The sequence below is a fragment of the Pseudophryne corroboree genome, chromosome 11 (genome assembly GCF_028390025.1).
Source record: "Pseudophryne corroboree isolate aPseCor3 chromosome 11, aPseCor3.hap2, whole genome shotgun sequence".
NCBI lineage: Eukaryota > Metazoa > Chordata > Amphibia > Anura > Myobatrachidae > Pseudophryne > Pseudophryne corroboree.
In genome coordinates, this window is record NC_086454.1 from 190,276,167 (window position 1) to 190,301,465 (window position 25,299).

General features: G+C 45.1%; 1 long non-coding RNA gene across 1 annotated transcript in view; it reads right to left on the minus strand.

Annotated features, from left to right (window-relative positions):
- LOC134969308 (uncharacterized) overlaps window positions 1-25,299 on the minus strand; it is a 149,026-nt gene that overhangs the window by 119,185 nt on the left and 4,542 nt on the right. The window contains exon 3 of the long non-coding RNA XR_010189445.1: window positions 5,417-5,510. This is a non-coding gene — a long non-coding RNA (uncharacterized LOC134969308). The remainder of the gene's footprint in view (window positions 1-5,416; window positions 5,511-25,299) is intronic.

Consider the following 25,299-nt stretch of genomic DNA (forward strand, 5'->3'; position numbering starts at 1 on the left):
TAGAGAGAATCACTGCATCAGTGTGTTTGAAAACGTCCCGGTGGCGGAGACGGAGCAGCCTCAATTTTATGACATAGGTGATCCCGAGACTCAGGGCATATTCCGAGGGGTCACATTATGAGAGATAGATTACCCAGCCTGCAGATGGGATCAGATATGAGGGTTGCCAGTAGGTGGAGCTCCAGGCTCATATATCATAGGTGAAACAGAGCAGAGTAAATGGTGAATAATTCTTGTGGTGAAATACTCTGCGCTGGTTAAGATACAGGGCCAGAGGGTCCCCACTGGACTTATTTATTTGTATACCCGGGTGAGCTGGGCTGCTCTAGTGGACATGTGGTGGGGGGCAGTGAGGTAATGCCGGGCGAGGGGCTCCGGGTTCAGCGGGCATCTCCTTCCATTTCTGCAGGTCAGGGGTGTTTATTTGGGGCACACTACAGGGATCCACAGGGGGGGGCTCCTATCTGCGGTCCAGCCGACACACAGGGTCCCCTATTCTCACCTTCGGCCGCCGAGGGCCGCACCCGTGCCTGAGCTCCCAGTCCAAGATGGCCGTCAGCAGCGAGACTGCCTCCCGCAGGCCCTCGTGAGGGGCACCGCCGGAAAGCGAGGTAGATAGTGCAGACGGCTCCGGCTTAGATGGAGAGAGCCGCCGCCGCCGTCTGTCGCACGTTAGAAGGGCCCACCGCCAGCCTCCGGCGGATCGTGACGGTCGTCCCGGCAACCACAGGGCTCCGTGCAGGCAGCCGCCCGCACCCGGTCTCACTCTCCGCCGGGCGCTGACAGGGCACTGCACTTACGGAGACTGCTGGTGATGCTGCAGCGCTGATAGCTGGGTCTTGCTAATTCCCGGCAGGTCTCTCAGCCCTCGTCCACCACGGGCGGGGTCTCCTCCAAAATCTAGCCCCCTGCTTATGTTTGGCACCTAGGCCCCAACCCGCAAGGAGGCAGGAGGCCTCCTCCGGCTCCGGGACTCGACATGTCAGATGCAGGGGGGATTATTTAAGGCAGCAGGAGTTGTGTGGGCCGGAATATGGGCCAAATAGAGGGCAATTCGGCTATTTTACAGCTCTGGTGCCAGGAGCTATTCTCAGGCACGTCCTTCCAGCTTGCCTGCCAGGCCACGCCCCCCATGCAAGTCGAATTTGTGGACTTGTTGCATGTTTTATCTCTGTGAATGCTCCAGAGCCAAAGGTACGCAAGTACAGGTGATGCAGAGCTGTAGTCAGCACGATCGCATCTCCACTGGCTGAAGGGCATAAATGGGTGGTAACAGGGTATTTGCATGTAGGCAAAGCATTGAGAGGGGGTATTGATGGAAGTGTGGGCTATGCACAGTTGTGTGGAAGTAAAAATATGGCTGTTTCAAGATAATCTACTGCACAATAGTGTAGAGAAATGTACACTGATAATGATGAATGCTATTAAACTAAGCATATAAAGAGGGATTATATGGTCATAGCGATGTGTACAACTCTGCATATGGGCCAATTTTTGCTACAGTGCAAGTCCTGGAAATCTCGACTGCACTTGTGTGAACCTAAGTGTCCAATGGTGCTGGCATTTCCATATGACATCACTAACACTTGAGAAGGGGTTTGTGATCCCTGGGTACTTCAGGGTGGAGATTAGAAGGTGACCTAAAATGAGAGCAAAAAAGGGTGTGGCTGGGAAAGTCACTGCATTGCCAATTGCAAATCCACTGCTTCAGAGGCCATGTTTAATGGGATTTAATGGGCCTAATTCAGACCTGACCAGTGCTGTGCATTTTCGCACAGCAGCCGATCAGGTCTGAACTGCGCATGTGCTGGCTCCGCAGCGCGCCAGTGCATGCCAGACAGCCGACGGCCGTCTCAGCCCTGCGATTGCCTTTGCCTGATTGACAGGCAGAGGTGGTCGCTGGGCTGGAGGGGGTGGGCCGGCTGTGTTTGGACGCCGTTTTAGGGGCGTGGTCCGGGCAAGGCAGGTGTGCCCGGACCGTGAGGGGGGCGTGCTGCGGAGGCTGCATGACGTCACATGCAGCCGCTGCGACCCTCACAGCATCGTGTAGCTCCCTGCCAGTACGCAGGAGCTGCGCTGGTAGGGAGCTACTCCTAAAGTACAAAAGCATCGCCGCTGTGCGATGCTTTTGTACTTGTGCGGGGGTGGGATAGGGCGTAACCAATGTTGCGTTGATGTTGGAGTGTTTGCAATCTCCATCGCAATTGCACAGACAATGGAGTCTCTAAGTGGGTGTCTCAATGCTCGTACTCTCAATCGCATGAAGGAGCACAAAGAGAAGGCTGAGATTAGTGTTTCCATATTCTGCAAGTGCTATTTAGAGAGCAGCTGCAATCGCGGCTACATTACCAACCATCTCTGAATCAGGCTCATTTGTTGGCAAGTACGTCCATCGTGCATTCCACTCTGCATTGGCCCCTTTAGATTAAAGTCATATTAAAGAAGCAACTAAGATAAATAAACTAAGCAAAAATCCGAGGGAAAATGTAAAATGACCAGGTTACACTGCACATGACATAGAGATAAGTAATGTAAGGTGCAGGGTCACTGGTGATTATTTTACTGCTATTTCTAACGCTTCAAGTAAATCGATCTTGCTCGTGTGTCCGACTTGTGTGTATGTCTGAATTAGCCCTTTTGTGATGAAATCCCAATACAACTACCTCAAGCAATTGCATTCTCCCAGATGGCCGAGTTATACTGTAGTTGGGTTCATCTCTGAAAACAGGATTCATTTTTGCACAAGGCTCATAAAAAAAACAGTGTTATTGGGAGCGACAGATGGTGAGGAGAGGAGAAAAGGGACAGGCAGTGAAGTCATGGAAGAAAGTAGAGAAAGTGAAGAACAATAAGCATTTTGGGAGAAGGATTATAAAAAATGAAGCAAGTCAGTCAGTGAGAGATACTGTATGTACAAAGAAGAGAGGAATGAGCCCTGGGCGCTGCCGAGAGTCAATATATGAAGTGTAGATCAACTGTATAACAGAATTCAGTACCAACAGATGGGACCAAGATGGTTAGACACGTTATCTATATAAGTATCTTGGTATTTTAGAAATGAAGATATTATTACAAGGCAAAGGTACTGATATCACAAATCTCACTGCCAGTCCAAATGGGACAGTCACCTGTTTAATAAAAACTGTAAAGTAGAAGGAATGTGCAGAACAGTGGGAGATGTGACACAATTATTTGTACAGTATATCAGAAATTAAGTGTGTAGGAGCCAAAGGTACAAATATATATTTAGAAGTGATGATATGCTCAGATATACTAACTTGTGGATAACGTAAAGTATAAATGTTCTAATAAACTCATAAGTATAATACAAGAGACACATACTGTATATCTGTGCACAATAACAAAAACAGCAAAAGTCTTATCACAACAGCTATGAGCTATATAATAAAAAGCCATACAGAGTATAAGGAGAGGTGTACTTTTATAACGGGAAACTGCAGGACACGGGTATAAGAATAGAGTTCTCAAGAAATAATGTGGTTTGAGTCTTGTATAGGTGAAGTTGGTAGTCCTGGGTGAGTACTTCCCAATGGTCCAGTGCAGGAAATCCCAACCTCGGTCCTCACCCACTAGCAGTGCAGGTTTTAGTGATATCCAGGCTTTAGCACAGATGGATAAATCAGAATAACCGAGATACCAATTAATCACCTGTGCTCAAGCATGGATATCAAGCCTGGCCCTGTAATTGACTCAGAGTTCAAGTGAGACTTTGTCAGCAGCCTGTGCAGTCCCGTCCAGGGGCATAACTTATTATTGGAGATGAAATGGTCTTGTGGACCCAGGGGTTGGAAAAGAGAGTTGCATGAAGATGACCAAAAAACAAATCCAATGTGCTGTACTAGGAATTAATGATACTTAATTATATAGATGAACCAAGCAGCTGTTAAAAGACTACCAACCGATACCTACACATAAAAAGAGAATAAACAGGGCTGCATTCATCTATCTATTAAAAAATAATAATATAGGAGATAATGCTGTAGTAATAATACAATTGTCAATATTTATTATTATAGTAATATGTCTAATAAAAATGAAAGTAAAAACATTAGTTAGAATATCATACACTTAATTCATATGTTCAAACCAATTAAAACAATTGAAAATCATAAAACCCTCCTGCCAACAAAAGCAACATATAAATTATCCCACCTATATTCCTTGATAAGAAATCAGTATCTGTCCTGCTTATATTATTGATTAGCAGTTTTTCACGAGAACGTTAGATACAATTTAGCACAAAAAATTCAATATTTTTAAATCCACCATTTAATCCAATTTATAGGGGTTAACACTTGTTCTTGGATTCACAGAAGTGTGTGTTAGACCCTTTCAGACATGCATCAAAATCCTGAGTTTATGCACGTGAAAGCCCATCAACCCAGGCTGCAAATGACCCTGCTCTCGACCAGGTTCATATAGCTGAGACTTGGGAATTTGCCGGTGTGCTAGGCCCAGCAATTTCCCGGGTCTGATGTCTAAAAGTGGTCTTAGACTCACCAGAGCCAAGAGATGCAGCTGAAATTATCTAAACTGGTGACTGAATCAAATTTTCAGCAGGACCATGCAATGATCAATTTTAACTGTCAATGGCAATAACTGAGTAACAAGGAGTAATACTGATGGAAATGTGCTGGCTGCCTCCCTCCTGTTTGCACCATTGGGCGGTGCATGGCATCTGGCGGGTTATAGCAGCTTTAAATATATTTGCTCCCACCGTCAGAGCTGCAGGGCAAATGTAGGGCAATGGGAACACCAAACTTGGCAAACATAGCAGTTAAAACAGGAACTCCATGCAGCAGGAGAGCCCGCTGACCCGACACAACTCAGAGTACACACACTACACGGAACACCCCATGAGCAAGCATCTGTCAATATAATATTTGTCCGCCGTTTTGAACCCAATTAACCAAAAGACCTCAGAGTGAAGAGGCAACACGTGAAAGACCAACTCAATCTCCACTTTACCCAGCAGTGCCCCCAGCCCAAATGAGCAAACAACACTCAGGTCATCAGCAAGGGACTGATAAACACTAGGCAAACCAGGAGGAATGGTGTAATTGACGGACTGACCTGGTGGATGGGAGAGATGCTGGATAAGGTGGAACTTACCGTGGGTTTTCATGGGATCGACTACCACTGCAGACAAAACTAACCCCACAAAAGGAGGTTCAGCAAAGGAACCAATCATGCAGCCCAACTTAACCTTCTTCATGAGTTTTGTCTTTTACTATATGGGGCAACTCAACAGCCGAGTGAAGGTTCCAAGGGGAACCCAGGCTGCTGCTACTGCAATTGCACTTACGCCTCCAATGTGAATGCCTCATGTTGCTGCTGAAAAAGGAGCACAGTAAACACTCAGAATTGGTGAAATGTAAAACAGATGCACGCTTACCTGAAACGTATGCATCCACCAACACCGGTACCAGAACAGAAGGCCCTTGCAACCAGCGACTTAACCACTTCCTGCCCAGCAACAGTCCCAGCATCTGAAGCACAAGAGACAGCATAAGCAGAGCCAGAGTCAAAGCTTTGTACAAGACATCCGAAGAGACAGACCGGACAGGCAAAGAAAGAGGCCCAGAAGTGGGGCCGGCATTATGGACAAACATAGAAATGGGAAGGTATAGAGAAATACCATAGGCCTGACCTTAATGAATGACCAGAGGAGCAAGCTGTGCGTCCATATCGCCAGCTAGATCACCAGCACCTGGCGTCAGGAGTGCACCGCTCAGAGAGGTCATGGTGCAGTGGTGTAAGTTTGTCCCAGTCGCCCGCAGGCAAGATATAAGTTGGTGCCCCCACCCACAAGTGACTGTGTACAGTAGAAACCAGAATGCTGGTGGCAGTATCCAAACCATCTTGTAATGGAAAAATAAGATTTTACTTACCGATAAATCTATTTCTCGGAGTCCGTAGTGGATGCTGGGGTTCCTGAAAGGACCATGGGGAATAGCGGCTCCGCAGGAGACAGGGCACAAAAAGTAAAGCTTTTTCAGATCAGGTGGTGTGCACTGGCTCCTCCCCCTATGACCCTCCTCCAGACTCCAGTTAGGTACTGTGCCCGGACGAGCGTACACAATAAGGGAGGATTTTGAATCCCGGGTAAGACTCATACCAGCCACACCAATCACACCGTACAACCTGTGATCTAAACCCAGTTAACAGTATGATAACAGCGGAGCCTCTGAAAGATGGCTTCCTTCAACAATAACCCGAATTAGTTAACAATAACTATGTACAATTTATGCAGATAATCCGCACTTGGGATGGGCGCCCAGCATCCACTACGGACTCCGAGAAATAGATTTATCGGTAAGTAAAATCTTATTTTCTCTATCGTCCTAGTGGATGCTGGGGTCCCTGAAAGGACCATGGGGATTATACCAAAGCTCCCAAACGGGCGGGAGAGTGCGGATGACTCTGCAGCACCGAATGAGAGAACTCCAGGTCCTCCTTAGCCAGAGTATCAAATTTGTAAAATTTTACAAACGTGTTCTCCCCTGACCACGTAGCTGCTCGGCAAAGTTGTAATGCCGAGACCCCTCGGGCAGCCGCCCAAGATGAGCCCACCTTCCTTGTGGAGTGGGCCTTTACAGATTTAGGCTGTGGCAGGCCTGCCACAGAATGTGCAAGTTGGATTGTGCTACAGATCCAACGAGCAATCGTCTGCTTAGACGCAGGAGCACCCATCTTGTTGGGTGCATACAATATAAACAACGAGTCAGATTTTCTGACTCCAGCTGTCCTTGCAATATATATTTTTAATGCTCTGACAACGTCCAGTAACTTGGAGTCCTCCAAGTCACTTGTAGCCGCAGGCACTACAATAGGCTGGTTCAGATGAAATGCTGACACCACCTTAGGGAGAAAATGCGGACGAGTCCGCAGTTCTGCCCTGTCCGAATGGAAAATCAGATATGGGCTTTTGTAAGATAAAGCTGCCAATTCTGATACTCTCCTGGCAGAAGCCAGGGCTAGAAGCATGGTCACTTTCCAAGTGAGATATTTCAAATCCACCTTATTTAGTGGTTCAAACCAATGAGATTTTAGAAAGTCCAAAACCACATTGAGATCCCACGGTGCCACTGGAGGCACCACAGGAGGCTGTATATGCAGCACTCCCTTAACAAAGGTCTGGACTTCAGGGACTGAAGCCAATTCTTTTTGAAAGAAAATCGACAGGGCCGAAATTTGAACCTTAATAGATCCCAATTTGAGACCCATAGACAATCCTGATTGCAGGAAATGTAGGAATCGACCCAGTTGAAATTCCTCCGTCGGAGCACTCCGATCTTCGCACCACGCAACATATTTTCGCCAAATTCGGTGATAATGTTGCACGGTTACTTCCTTCCTTGCTTTAATCAAAGTAGGAATGACTTCTTCCGGCATGCCTTTTTCCTTTAGGATCCGGCGTTCAACCGCCATGCTGTCAAACGCAGCCGCGGTAAGTCTTGAAACAGACAGGGACCCTGCTGAAGCAAGTCCCTCCTTAGAGGTAGAGGCCACGGATCTTCCGTGATCATCTCTTGAAGTTCCGGGTACCAAGTCCTTCTTGGCCAATCCGGAACCACTAGTATCGTTCTTACGCCTCTTTGCCGTATAATTCTCAATACTTTTGGTATGAGAGGCAGAGGAGGAAACACATACACCGACTGGTACACCCAAGGCGTTACCAGCGCGTCCACAGCTATTGCCTGCGGATCTCTTGACCTGGCGCAATACCTGTCCAGTTTTTTGTTGAGGCGAGACGCCATCATGTCCACCATTGGTCTTTCCCAACGGGTTACCAGCATGTGGAAGACTTCTGGATGAAGTCCCCACTCTCCCGTGTGAAGATCGTGTCTGCTGAGGAAGTCTGCTTCCCAGTTGTCCACTCCCGGGATGAACACTGCTGACAGTGCTATCACATGATTCTCTGCCCAGCGAAGAATCCTTGCAGCTTCTGCCATTGCACTCCTGCTTCTTGTGCCGCCCTGTCTGTTCACATGGGCGACTGCCGTGATGTTGTCCGACTGGATCAACACCGGTTTTCCCTGAAGCAGAGGTTCTGCCTGGCTTAGAGCATTGTATATTGCTCTTAGTTCCAGAATGTTTATGTGAAGAGACGTTTCCAGGCTCGTCCATACTCCCTGGAAGTTTCTTCCTTGTGTGACTGCTCCCCAGCCTCTCAGGCTGGCGTCCGTGGTCACCAGGATCCAATCCTGTATGCCGAATCTGCGGCCCTCCAATAGATGAGGACTCTGCAACCACCACAGAAGAGACACCCTTGTCCTTGGAGACAGGGTTATCCGTAGGTGCATCTGAAGATGCGACCCTGACCATTTGCGTGGAATCTGCCGAATGGAATTGCTTCGTAAGAAGCCACCATTTTTCCCAGGACTCTTGTGCATTGATGTACAGACACCTTTCCTGGTTTTAGGAGGTTCCTGACAAGCTCGGATAACTCCTTGGCTTTTTCCTCCGGGAGAAAAACCTTTTTCTGAACCGTGTCCAGAATCATCCTTAGGAACAGCAGACGAGTTGTCGGCATTAACTGGGATTTTGGAATATTCAGAATCCACCCGTGCTGTTTTAGCACTTCTTGAGACAGTGCTAATCCCATCTCTAGCTGTTCTCTGGACCTCGCCCTTATTAGGAGATCGTCCAAGTATGGGATAATTAATATGCCTTTTCTTCGAAGAAGAATCATCATCTCGGCCATTACCTTTGTAAAGATCCGAGGTGCCGTGGACAATCCGAACGGCAGCGTCTGAAACTGATAGTGACAGTTTTGTACAACGAACCTGAGGTACCCCTGGTGTGAGGGGTAAATTGGAACGTGGAGATACGCATCCTTGATGTCCAAGGATACCATAAAGTCCCCCTCTTCCAGGTTCGCTATCACTGCTCTGAGTGACTCCATCTTGAACTTGAACTTCTTTATGTACAGGTTCAAGGACTTCAGATTTAGAATAGGCCTTACCGAGCCATCCGGCTTCGGTACCACAAAAAGAGTGGAATAATACCCCTTCCCTTGTTGTAGAAGAGGTACCTTGACTATCACCTGCTGAGAGTACAGCTTGTGAATGGCTTCCAAAACCGTCTCCCTTTCGGAGGGGGACGTTGGTAAAGCAGACTTCAGGAAACGGCGAGGTGGATCTGTCTCTAATTCCAACCTGTACCCTTGAGATATTATCTGCAGGATCCAGGGATCTACCTGCGAGTGAGCCCACTGCGCGCTGTAATTTTTGAGACGACCGGCCACCGTCCCCGAGTCCGCTTGAGAAGCCCCAGCGTCATGCTGAGGCTTTTGTAGAAGCCGGGGAGGGCTTCTGTTCCTGGGAAGGAGCTGCGTGTTGCTGTCTCTTCCCTCGACCTCTGCCTCGTGGCAGATATGAATAGCCCTTTGCTCTCTTATTTTTAAAGGAACGAAAGGGCTGCGGTTGAAAAGTCGGTGCCTTTTTCTGTTGGGGAGTGACTTGAGGTAGAAAGGTGGATTTCCCGGCTGTAGCCGTGGCCACCAAATCTGATAGACCGACTCCAAATAACTCCTCCCCTTTATACGGCAAAACTTCCATATGCCGTTTTGAATCCGCATCGCCTGTCCACTGTCGCGTCCACAAAGCTCTTCTGGCCGAAATGGACATAGCACTTACCCGTGATGCCAGTGTGCAGATATCCCTCTGTGCATCACGCATATAAAGAAATGCATCCTTTATTTGTTCTAACGACAGTAAAATATTGTCCCTGTCCAGGGTATCAATATTTTCAATCAGGGACTCTGACCAAACTACCCCAGCACTGCCCATCCAGGCAGTCGCTACAGCTGGTCGTAGTATAACACCTGCATGTGTGTATATACTTTTTTGGATATTTTCCATCCTCCTATCTGATGGATCTTTAAGTGCGGCCGTCTCAGGAGAGGGTAACGCCACTTGTTTAGATAAGCGTGTTAGCGCCTTGTCCACCCTAGGAGGTGTTTCCCAGCGCTCCCTAACCTCTGGCGGGAAAGGGTATAATGCCAATAATTTCTTTGAAATTATCAGCTTTTTATCAGGGGCAACCCACGCTTCATTACACACGTCATTTAATTCTTCTGATTCAGGAAAAACTATAGGTAGTTTTTTCATACCCCACATAATACCCTGTTTAGTGGTACCTGTAGTATCAGCTAAATGTAACGCCTCCTTCATTGCCAAAATCATATAACGTGTGGCCCTACTGGAAAATACGGTTGAATCGTCACCGTCACCACTGGAGTCAGTGCCTGCGTCTGGGTCTGTGTCGACCGACTGAGGCAAAGGGCGTTTCACAGCCCCTGACGGTGTTTGAGTCGCCTGGACAGGCACTAATTGATTGTCCGGCCGCCTCATGTCGTCAAACGACTGCTTTAGCGTGTTGACACTATCCCGTAGTTCCATAAATAAAGGCATCCATTCTGGTGTCGACTCCCTAGGGGGTGACATCCTCATATTTGGCAATTGCTCCGCCTCCACACCAATATCGTCCTCATACATGTCGACACACACGTACCGACACACAGCAGACACACAGGGAATGCTCCTAACGAAGACAGGACCCACTAGCCCTTTGGGGAGACAGAGGGAGAGTTTGCCAGCACACACCAAAAGCGCTATATATATATCAGGGATAGCCTTATAATAAGTGCTCCCTTATAGCTGCTTTGTTATATCAAAATATCGCCATAAATTTGCCCCCCCCTCTCTGTTTTACCCTGTTTCTGTAGTGCAGTGCAGGGGAGAGACTTGGGAGCCGTCCTGACCAGCGGAGCTGTGAGAGGAAATGGCGCCGTGTGCTGAGGAGATAGGCCCCGCCCCTTTTCTGGCGGGCTCGTCTCCCGCTATTTAGAAAAATCAGGCAGGGGTTAAATATCTCCATATAGCCTCTAGGGGCTATATGTGAGGTATTTTTAGCCTTTATAGGTATTCATTTGCCTCCCAGGGCGCCCCCCTCCCAGCGCCCTGCACCCTCAGTGACTGCCGTGTGAAGTGTGCTGAGAGGAAAATGGCGCACAGCTGCAGTGCTGTGCGCTACCTTTAGAAGACTGCAGGAGTCTTCAGCCGCCGATTCTGGACCTCTTCTGACTTCAGCATCTGCAAGGGGGCCGGCGGCGCGGCTCCGGTGACCATCCAGGCTGTACCTGTGATCGTCCCTCTGGAGCTTGATGTCCAGTAGCCAAGAAGCCAATCCATCCTGCACGCAGGTGAGTTGACTCCTTCTCCCCTCAGTCCCTCGCTGCAGTGATCCTGTTGCCAGCAGGAATCACTGTAAAATAAAAAACCTAGCTAAACTTTTTCTAAGCAGCTCTTTAGGAGAGCCACCTAGATTGCACCCTTCTCGGCCGGGCACAAAAATCTAACTGGAGTCTGGAGGAGGGTCATAGGGGGAGGAGCCAGTGCACACCACCTGATCTGAAAAAGCTTTACTTTTTGTGCCCTGTCTCCTGCGGAGCCGCTATTCCCCATGGTCCTTTCAGGAACCCCAGCATCCACTAGGACGATAGAGAAACATTTTTACAGTGTGGCATAACTTTATAACTTTCACCATGCTGCCATAGAGGAGCAGTGGCAAAGCAAAGGCATGTTACCCACCTAATTCTGGGAGTGCTGTTGGCGTGTATCTAAAGCTCCATGTGACTGAGAGTTGTGTGTATGGGGAAGGGAAGCCTGTTTCTGATGGATCTCTTGCATATGGCTTGGGGCTGGTGCAGGATGGCGGTTGTTGTGGCCTGTGTAAAATCAATGGCTGGCACAGGTTTCCACTTGTACATGCATGACCCCCACATTGCTGGAATGAAATCGGGAATTAGCATAACGTTGTAATACAGACTTCCGTGGCTGCTCACCAGTACAGCTACAGATACATATTGTTAAAGCTTCTAGTAACCCGAGCCATCTATTTTAGCCAAATTATCACAGATTAAGATGTTGCAACATAATAGTAACATTACCAAAATGATGTGTATTCCAACTGGGACAAATATAAATACTCAGTTTCCCCTCCTTAGTATGTGTGCAAAGACCATAAGAAAAAGCAACTTGCAATGAATAAATGATGCCAACACTAGTAGGTGCTCACATTGTTAGTGTGCCTCATTACTGTGCGGTGCACAGTTACAGTACATGCCCACCAATGAAGAGGAAGCCAGTTCCAGGTGAGGAGAGCTGAGGAGGCACACACAACATGCATGCTGTGGCTGCGCTGCCTTCTCTAAGCTGGCGTATACACAGCACACATAGTCACATGCAACAGCGGGCAAAGAGGTAGTAAGCACACAACTCCCGCCCCCTTCCCCCCCCAGACTACCAGTACTCTCTGATTGGACCATGCAGTACTCCATCTGTGAAGTCTGGCTCTTATTGGCCAGGTTTCCATACAGGCAGATGGAGTGACAACAAAGGATTCGGCTGAAATGGAGGGGGGTCAGGGGGTGGCAGCGGCAAAGCAGCACACCGCGATATAGGAAATCTGAATCCCCTTTCAGTCCTACAGATGGCCCGAGGCTGTGGGAACCTCTAACTGCCCGGCCAGATGCCTGCCCCAATCATTCAATAGTGGTCCAGCTAGGAGGACAAATTGACCCATGCCTCCCAGTCCGAATCTGATAAGAGCTGCCCCATTAACATCAGGAGCCCGGTGGCAGCGACTCCATTGTCTCCCAGAGTTCTGCCTCTGGAGCAGGCCCAGATGCATCAGAGTAGTGGGCTGGGCAAGCCACAATACGGAGGGCTGGGACATGGCCGGTAACCAGTGCAATAAGAATTAGGGAAGTAAGAAACATTAAAGAAGTAGAGGGAGAGAACATAGAGAAGGAGGCATAGAGAAAGGTAAGAAGTAAAAGAAAGAGAGATGAACTGCCATGCACTGAGTATTCATTCTGCTCTATTGCACTGGAGTAATACACTGAAGTTTCTCATATTCTGGGCTAGATGCATCATCGCTTGGAAAGTGATAAAATGGAGAGTGAAAAAGTACCAGCCAATCAGCTCCTAACTACCATTTTTCAAACACAGCATGTGACATGGCAATTAGGATCTGATTGGCTGGTACTTTTTCACTCTCCATTTTATCACTTTCCAAGCGATGATGCATCTAGCCGTCTTTTATCTTTTAATGAAATGTGAAATATCTCAAAAACCTTAATTTGTCCTGTGCTGAGTTGTTCACATGCTGTATTAAAGGGATTTCTTAACTGATACTGTAGGAAAGTTTAACATTATTTATAGCAGAGATTGTTTACATATTACATGATATATTGCTGCAACCTTGTTGTTGTACTAAAGTTTTTATGATTTACTGTCTACTACTAAATAACTGAAAAACAAAATGCTCTTTTATGAGGGAGTACTGAACTATACAGGGATCTTTCAACTGTTGCAAGGAGAGAAACTTGAAATAAATTACAGCATTGTTGTAGTAAAATATCATTTTAGCTTAGGTCTAACTGGTGAAGAGTGTACAGCGTTGGGTTGCATAGACTTACTTGTAAAACAGTTTTTGTTCTATTAATGCTAAATGAATATTGTTAACCTTTCACCTAGCTTTCCCATACTTCCTTTGAACTAATCGAACACTATTTATACAGTACAGTAAGTGCATTACATCATTTGTTGCCCTGTTCTTCCTAGAGTCTCATCTGTCTCTGTGTTGGGGTATTCTCTTTATAGCTCTCATAAAAGAACATGTCAGAGCATTCCATTTCTATGCAATACAAAGGCACACGCAGGGGGGGATTTTAAAGTACCCAGTATCCTCCCCCGACGGATCAAAATTTTCTTCCCTCTGTAACGGAGCCGTTTGTTGTGGTCTACATTTGAAACATCACCACTTGAATGTTTTGGCCTTATGACGCAATGTACCCGGCTCTCTCCCCCATCAGTGACCGACAGGGCTAGCTGTTCTGCTGCTGTTGTTCCATCTGACCCTACTGAAGAGTTCATTATGGCGGATGGGCATGTGTGTGTGTGTGTTCAGGGAGAGGTAAGAAGACAAGTAATGTGTATCTCAAACACAAGAGACTGATAAATGGGTTTGGCTCCACCCCCTTTCTGGAAATCTCCCAGCAAATCCTGCATTTACAGAATATGTTGACATTCAGAGTCAGAACCATTCGATATTAGTGACAACATTCTGAATGCAGACATTGAACCTAAATACCAAACTAGATGTCCTTAACTTATATATCATTCTCTAACTTAATTTGGAAAATCATTCAGCAAGAACTAAAACAAAACTGATATTTTTTGCCAGTTTCTCCAAACCTATTTGGCTTTCGTGCCTTGTATTGTTCCAGATGATTTAGAAGTTGTGGATGCAACCCCAATTCTTGTTATTATTATTTTAATTATTAGAGTTTGAAATAACACATTTATTTAAAAAAAAAAAAAAAAAATAGCAGAGCAAATAAACAGTAGTATGTTAATAATTAAATATTCAACGGCCTTGGGGAGTGGCCTACATGCCAGGGCCATCTTCACAGCAGTAGAGCAGGAGCGAGAACACTAAACTGTAGAAAGGGGCATTAGGCTGAATGAAGGGGCCCCGGTACATGACCCCCAGGGTAGTAGGGGGTGTTTAATATGCAGGGGAGGGGTGGCTAGTAGAGTGGGCTTAATATTTATCATTTTCCGGTGGGAGGACAGCTTGCTTGACAGTAGATATCTCCAGTTCCTGGAAAGATTTCTTAGCTTTCAATTGGATGTAAAACTAGAGGGTACAGGGGACTTGGGGATCAGAGTTCAGGACCCAGAGCAATCCACCGACAAAAATATAAAACTGAATATCAGGTGTGTGAAGCTGGAACAGGGACCAGCTGCTGGAGGGATGATATCTATGGTTCTGGGCATGATAGAGACAAGCTGCCAGTGTCCACCGAAAGGGGATAGTAACAGCCTTTGGAGTATACCCTCAGAATACCTCTAAGTCAGACACAACCCTAGATATCTGGCTGGGAAGAACAATTGACTGGCTTGGATGGGGACAACTGCTTTGAAGCCAGATATCTCTGGTTCCCCAGGGCCGATTGTAAACAAATCTGGTACCCCTGGAAAAAGAGGGCTCTCAGCTATCAGCTTAGGGCCTTTATACTCCTGGAGCCCTTCGGCAAATGCCCATTGAGCCCATACGAAAAGACGGCACTGTTAACCGCCATACTGTGTAGACACCAGTTCTCTCAGCTATGGCTTGTTTGTGGATCCCATCTGGTCCTATTAAAAGCACAGATCTGTTTACAAGTGTCCAACTGCCAAAGTAGTTCCTTTATCCAACTTCTAGGCTTTCCTTTGAATGGATGAAGAAGATGAAATGATGTAACGCCCAGCTCCTCCCCCAACCATTTCAAGAAAGGTCTGCATCTCAAAACAAGTTGGTAATTACTTCCATCTTGCACAAATAATTGTTCCTGGACTGTGGCTATATAAAATAGATGAACTTGATACAATAATCCCAGCTCACATGCAATCAATCTACAACTGCATCTTTTGCATGATTTCATTTAATTCAAATGCAGTACTGTGCCGAGCCCTCTTAATTCAATGTTTTGAGATATGTTTTTATAATGTTGCATGGTGAAAATTCTTTGATTATTGTGTGACTAAATTTGTATTACTTTTTAATATATATTCAGCTCTCTAGCGCTAATTATATAATTTACTTTATTGTCTTTTAAGGACTAAGCGGCTAATTCAGACCTGTTCGCTAGCAGGCGATTTTGCACTGCTGCGATAGTCGCTGCCCACAGGGGAGTGTATTTTAGCTGTGCAAGTGTGCGAACGCATGTGTAGCAGAGCTGTACAAATCGATTTTGTGCAGCCTCTGCGCAGCTCAGGACTTACTCAGCTGCTGTGATCACATCTGCCTGTCCGTGACTAGAATTGACGTCAGGAACCCTCCCTGCAAATGCATGGACACGCCTGCGTTTTTCAAAACACTCCCAGAAAATGGTCAGTTGCCACCCACAAACGCCTTCTTACTGTCAATCTCCTTGTGAACACCCGTGCGAATGGATCCTTCGCACAAACCCATCGCTAAACGATGATCCTCATTGTATCCGTGCGATGCGCCTGTGCATTGCGGTACATACACATGTGCAGTTTAGTACAAAAATGCAGCCTAGCGATCAGGTCTGCATTACCCCCTAACTATTCCATTTTTTTAGCTGCTAAAGTAAAACAGCTCATAATCAGCGTCAGGCCAATACTTTGTAGTATATTTCTTGCATCTTTTGGATTTCAGTATCATCTGTACGTGGATTATACCAAAATCCACCTATCCTCCCCAGATTTGTCACCATCTGTATTGGTCCATGTCACTGAATGCCTTTCTAACGTTTCACCTTGGATGTCACTTCGCCACCTCAATTTTAATATTTCCACCGACCGAGAGTAGTTACCAACCTGATACCTCTATCACTGTTGAGAACTCAACAATCAATCCTAGCCCACAAGCTCGCTGCCTAAGTGTCATCCTTGACTCTGATCTGTCATTTGTTCCCCCCGTTCAATCTGTCTAAAAATCATGTAGAATGCATCTAAAAAACATATCCAAAGCATGACCATACCTTGGAAACATAGAAACATAGAATTTGACGGCAGATAAGAACGACTTGGCCCATCTAGTCTGTCCCTTTTTTTAATCCTTTAGTTAATCTCAACCCTTTTTGAACCTTAATTCGTTGTAAGGATATTCATATGCCTATCCCAAGCATGTTTAAATTGCTCTACAGTCTTACCCTCTACCACCTCTGATGGGAGGCTATTCCACTTATCCACTACCCTTTCTGTGAAGTAATTTTTCCTTAAATTTCCCCTGAACCTCCCCCCCTCCAGTCTCAGTGTATGTCCTTGAGTTCTAATACTTCTCTTCCTTTGAAGAATGTTTCCCTCCTGAACTTTGTTAAGACCCTTGATATATTTGAAAGTTTCTATCATGCCCCCCCTTTCCCTTCTCTCCTCCAAACTATACATATTAAGATCTTTTAGCCTTTCCTGGTAAGTTTTGTGATTGTACGCTCTCTAATGTATTTATATATTTCTGGAGATATGGTCTCCAGAACTGGACACAGTATTCCAGATGGGGCCACACCAATGACCTATACAGTGGCATTATCACTTCTTTTTTCCTGCTACTGAATCCTCTCCCTATACAACCAAGCATCTGACTTGCCTTTCTCATTGCTTTGTTGCATTGCTTTCCTGCCTTCAAGTCACTTGAAATAGTGACTCCTAAATCCCTTTCCTCCTCAGTAGTTTTCATTATAGTACCCTTGACACTATATTTAGCCTTTGAGTTTTTAAAACCCAAGTGCATGATTTTGCATTTTTTAGCATTAAACTGTAGTTGCCACGTTCTTGACCATTTCTCAAGCCTACCTAGGTCATCAATCATTTGTTTTACCCCTCCCGGTGTGTCTACCCTGTTGCATATCTTTGTATCATCTGCAAAAAGGCATACCTTCCCTTCAATACCATCTACAATGTCACCAACAAAGATATTAAAGAGAACTGGACCAAGTACAGATCCCTGGGGTACTCCACTGGTAACATTTCCCTCCATAGACTGCACTCCATTAACTACAACTGTCTGTTTCCTATCCTGCAATCAGGTTCTTATCAATTTAACTGTTTTATAATCCACCCCCACGCTTTCAAGTTTATTTAGCAGTCTGCGATGTAGGACAGTGTCAAATGCCTTACTAAAGTCTAGATATGCTACATCTACAGCTCCCCCTTGATCTATTATTTTCGTCACAGAGCCAAAAAAGTCAATAAGATTTGTTTGGCATGATCTCCCACCAGTAAATCCATGCTGTTTTGGATCCTGTAAGTTGTTTGATTTAAGATATTCCACAACTCTTTCTTTTAATAGTTTTTCCATTACTTTCCCTACTACTGATGTAAGGCTTACTGGTCTGTAGTTACTTGCTTCTACCCTGCTTCCACTTTTGTGCAATGGAACTACATTTGCTCTTTTCCAGTCCACTGGAATAGCACCTGTATTTAGTGACTGGTTAAATAATTCTGTTAAAGGTGTAACCAGCACATCTTTTAGCTCTTTGAGCTAAAACAAGACACAAGACACTGCAAAAACTCTAACTCGCTAGATGTTCATCATGTGCGGATCCACTGAGTCCATCCATTTGTTACCTGTATTCTATCATATTCAATATTAAATACTGTGGCAGTGACAGCATAGTTTCACATGGAGTTAATGTGGAACATCAGGATTTCCCAGGTTTAGCAGAGCAGCAGCAGGACTGAAGGGTCCAGTCCAGGTTTTGCCTCAATTAGTTGTCAGCCAGAAGCTAAGCTAATTAATTAACAGCACCTGTAATCTGCCTTTAAGTATGTGATTAGTGAACAGAGACATTGCTCCTGATAGGAGTTAGTACCCAGGTGATAGGTTTTGTGGGGTTACGTCAGGAGCCACTTGGAATATGCACTGTTTGGGATTACCAGTATTTGGCTGTTATCTGCTGTTGTGAGAGCTGCCAGTAAACCTGACCTGCAACTCTTGCATATGAAGCTGTATTGTGCCTGCAGTGGAAATAAAAGTGTGTTGGATTTTACCCCATCTATATGATTTCACATACAAGGCCATTAAGCAAATGACATCACCGTACAACTCTTTCCTTATCCCAGAGGTTCTCAAATATGATCCTCAACTGGTCCAAGATTTAGGTATATTCATGACACAGATTGTTAAATCAAACTGACTGAGGTGCTAATAAAGTCACCTATGGCCAAGCATGGATAAACTTAAAACCTAGACCGTTGGGATGCCTTGAGTTCTGCGTTTGAGAAGCTCTGCCTTATCTCAAAATATCTCCCAACCTGACCTCTTCACTCTTCATAAGATCTACATCTCTCATCCACACTCATTGTTCGCTCGTATTCACAAATACAGGACTTTCTTCTGGCTGCACCCGCTCTGTGGAATACCCTCCCATGCACAATAAGACTCTCCTCTAGTCTCCAAACCTTCAAGTGTTTCATAAAAACTCACCTATTCAGGCAAGCTTATCAAATTCTGGAATTGCCCACATAACCTTCATAAACATTCCTATTGAATTGCATTTCACTGTACAGTCCACTCATACTGTATCCTCACATTTTCTCTTTCTTCACTTTCCCATCCTCCTGACCCCAGGCCAACATTGCTGTGTGACCATATCATATCATACAGCCGAAAGAACCTTTACAATCTGGTGGACCATTATGCAATGAATGAAACACCAAAAACTACTCTGGTGTATCAATAACTAACTCCCTATATTTTGTAAACTGGCGAGCAGGGCCTTCCTACCTAACTGTCTGTTATTACATAGTTACATAGTTTCTGAGGTTGAAAAAAGACAATTTGTCCATCGAGTTCAACCTATTTGGGGGATCCTACGCTGTATTATTTTTAGGGCTATTTTTAGCTATTTTTTTCTATTGTGAAAGTCGGCCGTTCTGTTCATTTCTTTTTTTAAATTAATTAATTTATTTTATTATAGTGCGTGACCTACCCACCATAACCCTGTATATCCTTATCAATTAGGAATTTATCTAGCCCATTCTTAAAAGTATCGACGAGTCTGCCATTACTACTCTATCTGGCAGGGAATTCCAAACATGTATTGTCCTTACTGTGAAAAAACCTTTTCGCCTCTGTGTGCGAAATCTCCTCTCTCCTAACCTAAGCGGATGTCCACGTGTCCTCTAAGTTGATCTTATCAAAAACAGATCCCCCGCAAGCTCTGTGTATTGTCCCCTTATATATTTGTAAATGTTAATCATGTCCCCTCTTAATCTCCTCTTTACCAGTGCAAACATGCCTAGCCTAGCAAGCCTTTCATCGTAATCCAGCGTCTCCATTCCCCTAATCAGTTTGGTAGCCCTCCTCTGAACCTTTTCTAGTTCAGGATATCCTTTTGTAGTATGATGCCCAAAATTGTGTACAGTATTCCAGATGAGGCCTTACTAATGATTTATATAATGGGAGTATAACATTCTCATCCCTTGCAACAATTCCCCCGCTTTATGCATGTTAATACCTTGTTTGCCTTCTTTGCTGCAATCTTACTTTGTGTACTGCTACTAAGTTTGTTATCTATGTGAACACCCAAGTCTTTTTCCAGCACAGAAACCCCAAATTTTACCCCATTTAGTATGTAGGTGGTATTTATGTTCTTGCTACAAAGTGCATTACAGTACCTTACACTTGTCTGCATTGAACCGCATTCCCCATTTTGCTGCCCATGCTTCCAGTTTAAATAAATCATTCTGAAGAGACACAGCATCTCCCTCTGAATTTATAACCTAACACAGTTTGGTATCGTCCTCAAAAATTGACACATGCTCTCCAGACCTACTGCTAGATCATTTATGAAAATGTTGAACAATAGTGGTCCAAGGGGGTCATTCCGACCCGATCGCACGCTGCAGTTGTTTGCAGCCGTGTGATCGGGTATGTCCTGTGCATGCATGCGGGCCACAATGCGCAGGCGTGTCGCTGCCCGTCGCCAGCCGTCGCTGGGCAGTGACGAATTGAACTAAGAAAGGGTTTGCAGCGGTGAATGCTAGTAGATTGACAGGAAGAGGCCGGCCGGGGGTGTCAACTCACCATTTTGAAGGCATGTCCAGGCGAACGCAGGCATGTCCAGACGTTTCCAGGGAGGATTCCTGATGTCAGCTCCGGACAAGATCATCGCAGCGGGTGAGTCCTGAGCTGTGCAGAAACTGCACAAACTTTTGTTTGTGCAGCTCTCTGCACAAGCGAGCGCAGCCCTGCACAGTGAATCCCCCATTCCCTGTAGGCGGCGACTACCTGATCACAGCAGTGCAAAAAGTAGCCTGCTAGCGATCAGGCCAGAATGAGGACCCAAGTACAGCCACTCAGTACTTCAGTCCAATTTGAAAAAGTTCCATTAACCACAACTTGCTGCTCCCTATTGTCAAACCAATTTCTAACCCAAGTGCCTATTGTGCTCCCTAGCCCCAGTTATTATAACTTATGGATAAGTCTGTGGTACTGTGTCGAAAGCTTTAGCAAAGTCTAAAATGATTACATCCACCTCCTTACCCTGATCTGGGTTCGTGCTGTTTAATAAAAGCCTAGTAAGTTTGTTTGACATGATCTATCCTTCACAAATCCATGTTGGTTCCAATTAATAATAGTGATGAGCGGATTCGGTTTTACTCGGTTTTACTCGGTTCTCAAAACGGCATCTTTTTGGCTCATGGATGTCACGTGTTTTGGATAGCCAATAAGATGCCGTTTTGAGAACCGAGTAAAACCGAATCTGCTCATCACTAATTAATAACCTTACTGGCTTCAAGGAACTTCTGTATACTATACCTTATAATGCCTTCCAGTCCTTTCCCCATTACAGATGTAAGACTAACTGGTCTATAGTTACCCGGTTCAGATTTACTTCCCCTTTTGAATATCGGGACTACTTCTGCTATACCCCATGCCTGATGTAATTGAGTCTTTGAAAAATAGCAGTCTTGCTAGTTCAGACTGTAGCTCCCTGAGAATCCTTGGGTGAATTCCGTCTGGACCAGGTGAGTTATCAATCTTAATTTTTTTATATTGTTATAGACTACTTCCTCACTTAAATAAGCACTTGGTGGTGGGGCATTATCGTTGTTGAGATTGTGTGTTAATCCCTGCATCTGGTCCTCTCTTGTGAATACAGATGAGAAAAACGAATTTAATTTATCCGCTATGTCATTATCGTCTTTGATTAAGACTCGCAGCTTGTCCTTTAAAGGGCCTATACTCTTCTTCTTCAATCTTTTTCTGTTGATGTATTTTTAAAAAAAAATTGTGGGGGGGGGGAGGGGGTTGATTTACTTTCCTTTGCTAATAGCTTTTCTGTTTCTACTTTAGCCGCTCTTATTCCTTTCTTTCATATTTTGTTGCAATACTTATAGTACTGGAATGACTCCACCCTCCCATCCGCTTTATGAATGCTCGCCTCTTTTTGGCCATTAATTCTTTAATCTTTTTGTTGAGCCACATTGGTTTGAAATTACTACTCTTTTGTTTGCTGCCCATGGGAATAAATTTATGAGTGTAATTATCGAGCAGCGCTTTTAAAACATCCCATTTCTACGTAGTATTTTTTCAATGAAACAAAATTTCCCATTCAATGTCCCTTAGAGTTCCCCTCATCATATCAAAGTTGGCTTTGCTGTAGTTTAGAGCCCTAGTTGAGCCTATATTGGACTGCTTATGAAAACTGATATTGAATGTGACCATATTTTGGTCGCTATTTCCCATGTGCTCCCCTAATATAATATTTGATATCAGATCCTCATTGTTAGTCAATACCAGGTCTAAAATTGCATTGTACCTAGTTGGTTCCTCGATTAGATGAAGTAGTTATCATTTAATGTATTTATAAACCTATTACCCCTAGCATTTTCACAAGAGTCATTTGTCCAATTAATCTCCGGATAGTTAAAATCTCCCATCACTATTACCTCTCCTAATCCTGCCGCTTTTCCTATTTGCTTCAGTAGCAATTCCTCATTAGGCACATTAATACCAAGCGGCTTGTAGCATATCCTTATAAGTAACTTTTTTGTTCCTTTTCCACCGCGTGCAATTTCTACCCATGTAGTCTCAACAGTGTTTATGGTCCCCTCATGAATATCTTCCCTTATATCAGATTTTAAAATCGTCTTTACGTAAAGACATACCCCTTCACCCCATTTATTTAATCTGTCTCTCCTGAACAGCATGTAACCCTCCAGATTGAGTGTCCAATCATGAGATTTGTCCCACCAAGTTTCAGTAATGCCTATAATATCATACTGTTTGCTTGCTGCAAGGACTTCTAGTTCCCCCTTTTTCCCTATAAGGCTTCGGGCATTTGCATACATACAATTAATATAAGTATTCCCCCGTTGCACTTGTGACATCATTTTCTATATGCAGTATTGATGACCTGTAGTCGTCATTAGTTAGAGTTTTGGCAATACCCTTGGTAATTTCCTCATCAGTACCTTTGTTAATAACCCTGCTGGCTGCTATTTCCCTCCCCCTTCTCCACCACCATTCAGCTCACTACCTCCATCCTTACTGTTTTCCCTGCATGACCCATAGTTTCTAGCTAAAACCTCCCCCAGGCACCTAGTTTAAAATCTCCTCCAACCTTCTAACAATCCTGCCCCCCAGCACTGTGACAAAAAAGATGGCTCCTGACTGAGAAGTCTGCCCAGTGTTCCAGGAACACAAACCCTTCTTTCCTACACCAGTCTCTAAGCCACACATTTACCTCCCTGATCTCCCTCTGCCTCCCTGGGCTAGCGCGTGGCACAGGTCATGTTTCGGAAAATATTACCGTAGATGTCCTTGCCTTTAGTTTCTGGCCTAGGTCCATATAGTCTTTCTTAAGGACATCCCACGTACCACTAACTTTGTCGTTGGTGCCAACGTGCACCAAGACCACCGGGTCGTTCCCGGACCCTCCCAACAATCTTTCTAACCGGTCCGCAATGCGCTGTACCCGAACACCTGGGAGACAACAGACGGTAAGGTGATCATAGTCCCGGTAGCAGATTGCCCTATCTGTCTTCCTGATAATAGAATCCCCTACCACCACAATCTGACTGGGTACCTCGCTTTCTTTCATCCCATCAGTACTGGAGGGACCGCTCCTCTGGTTGTTAAAGAGAACAGTCTCCTCCTGCTCTATCATTTCTTCACTACCATCAACCGAAGCTTCACCCAATCGGGCAAATTTATTTTATTGGGGTTCGGTAGTTCAGAGATGTCATGCCTGCCCCGCTTTTACCCAGTTTTGTTTTATCACTGTTATTTCCAATTGTAAAGCACAACAGAATTTGCACTATATATGAAACATAAAATAATAATAATAATAATAATAATAATAATAATGCATTATGAGGTCACTGAAGTACTATTTAGGTGTCTGGATAATAATCCATTATGAGGTCACTGAGGTACTATTTAGGTGTCTGGATATTAATGCATTATGTGGTCACTGAGGTACTATTTAGGTGTCTGGATAATAATGCATTATGAGGTCACTGAGGTACTATTTAGGTGTCTGGATAATAATGCATTATGAGGTCACTGAGGTACTATTTAGGTGTCTGGATATTAATGCATTATGAGGTCACTGAGGTACTATTTAGGTGTCTGGATAATAATGCATTATGAGGTCACTGAGGTACTATTTAGGTGTCTGGATAATAATGCATTATGAGGTCACTGAGGTACTATTTAGGTGTCTGGATATTAATGCATTATGAGGTCACTGAGGTACTATTTAGGTGTCTGGATAATAATGCATTATGAGGTCACTGAGGTACTATTTAGGTGTCTGGATAATAATGCATTATGAGGTCACTGAGGTACTATTTAGGTGTCTGGATATTAATGCATTATTTATGAGGTCACTGAGGTACTATTTAGGTGTCTGGATAATAATGCATTATGAGTAGTGATGTGCACCGGACATTTTTCGGGTTTTGTGTTTTGGTTTTGGATTCGGTTCCGCGGCCGTGTTTTGGATTCGGACGCGTTTGGCAAGGTTACTTTCAGTCAACCGCTGACCGCAAAGTTCCCACCATTGGCTACAATGGAGCGCATAGGCGCTACATTGTATCTGTGCCGTGTGCTGCCTCACAGACACTACAGGAGCACACAGCCAATCAGGAGAGTGCCACGACGTGGCGCTCCCTGATTGGCTGAAGGGACCCTCTTTGACAGGAGTCAGGGGTGGTCCTGGCAGTCAGGGAAGGGGGTCCCCTTTCAGTGCGTGGTCGGGTTTCCGTTTTATTATTTTGCCAAGTACGTGGATTATACAAAGGTCTGATTCTACACTGGATTATGTGAGTATAATTTTTTTCACAGGTACCCCGAGGATTCTACATGGAGAAGAGCACCGAGCCTCGTGGGAACATAGGTAAGTATGTGTGTATGGAGGTGTGCATGTATGTAATAAACTTATACTTTCACGGTGTGTGTGTCCTGTTTTTTGGGGGGTATTTTTTTAGTAGTAGTACTACTACAGGTACCAGCGGGCCCGGTTTTCCACCGCATGCTGGTACTTGTGGTTCTCCAAGTACAAGCTTGCTGGGACTTGTAGTACTGCTACTAAAAACAATATTCACATTTTTTCACAAGGCTATCAGCCCCCCATCCGCCGCCCTTGGATGGGGGGACAGCCTCGGGCTTCACCCCTGGCCCTTGGGTGGCTGGAGGGGGGGACCCCTTGATTTAAGGGGTTCCCACTCCTCCAGGGTACCCCGG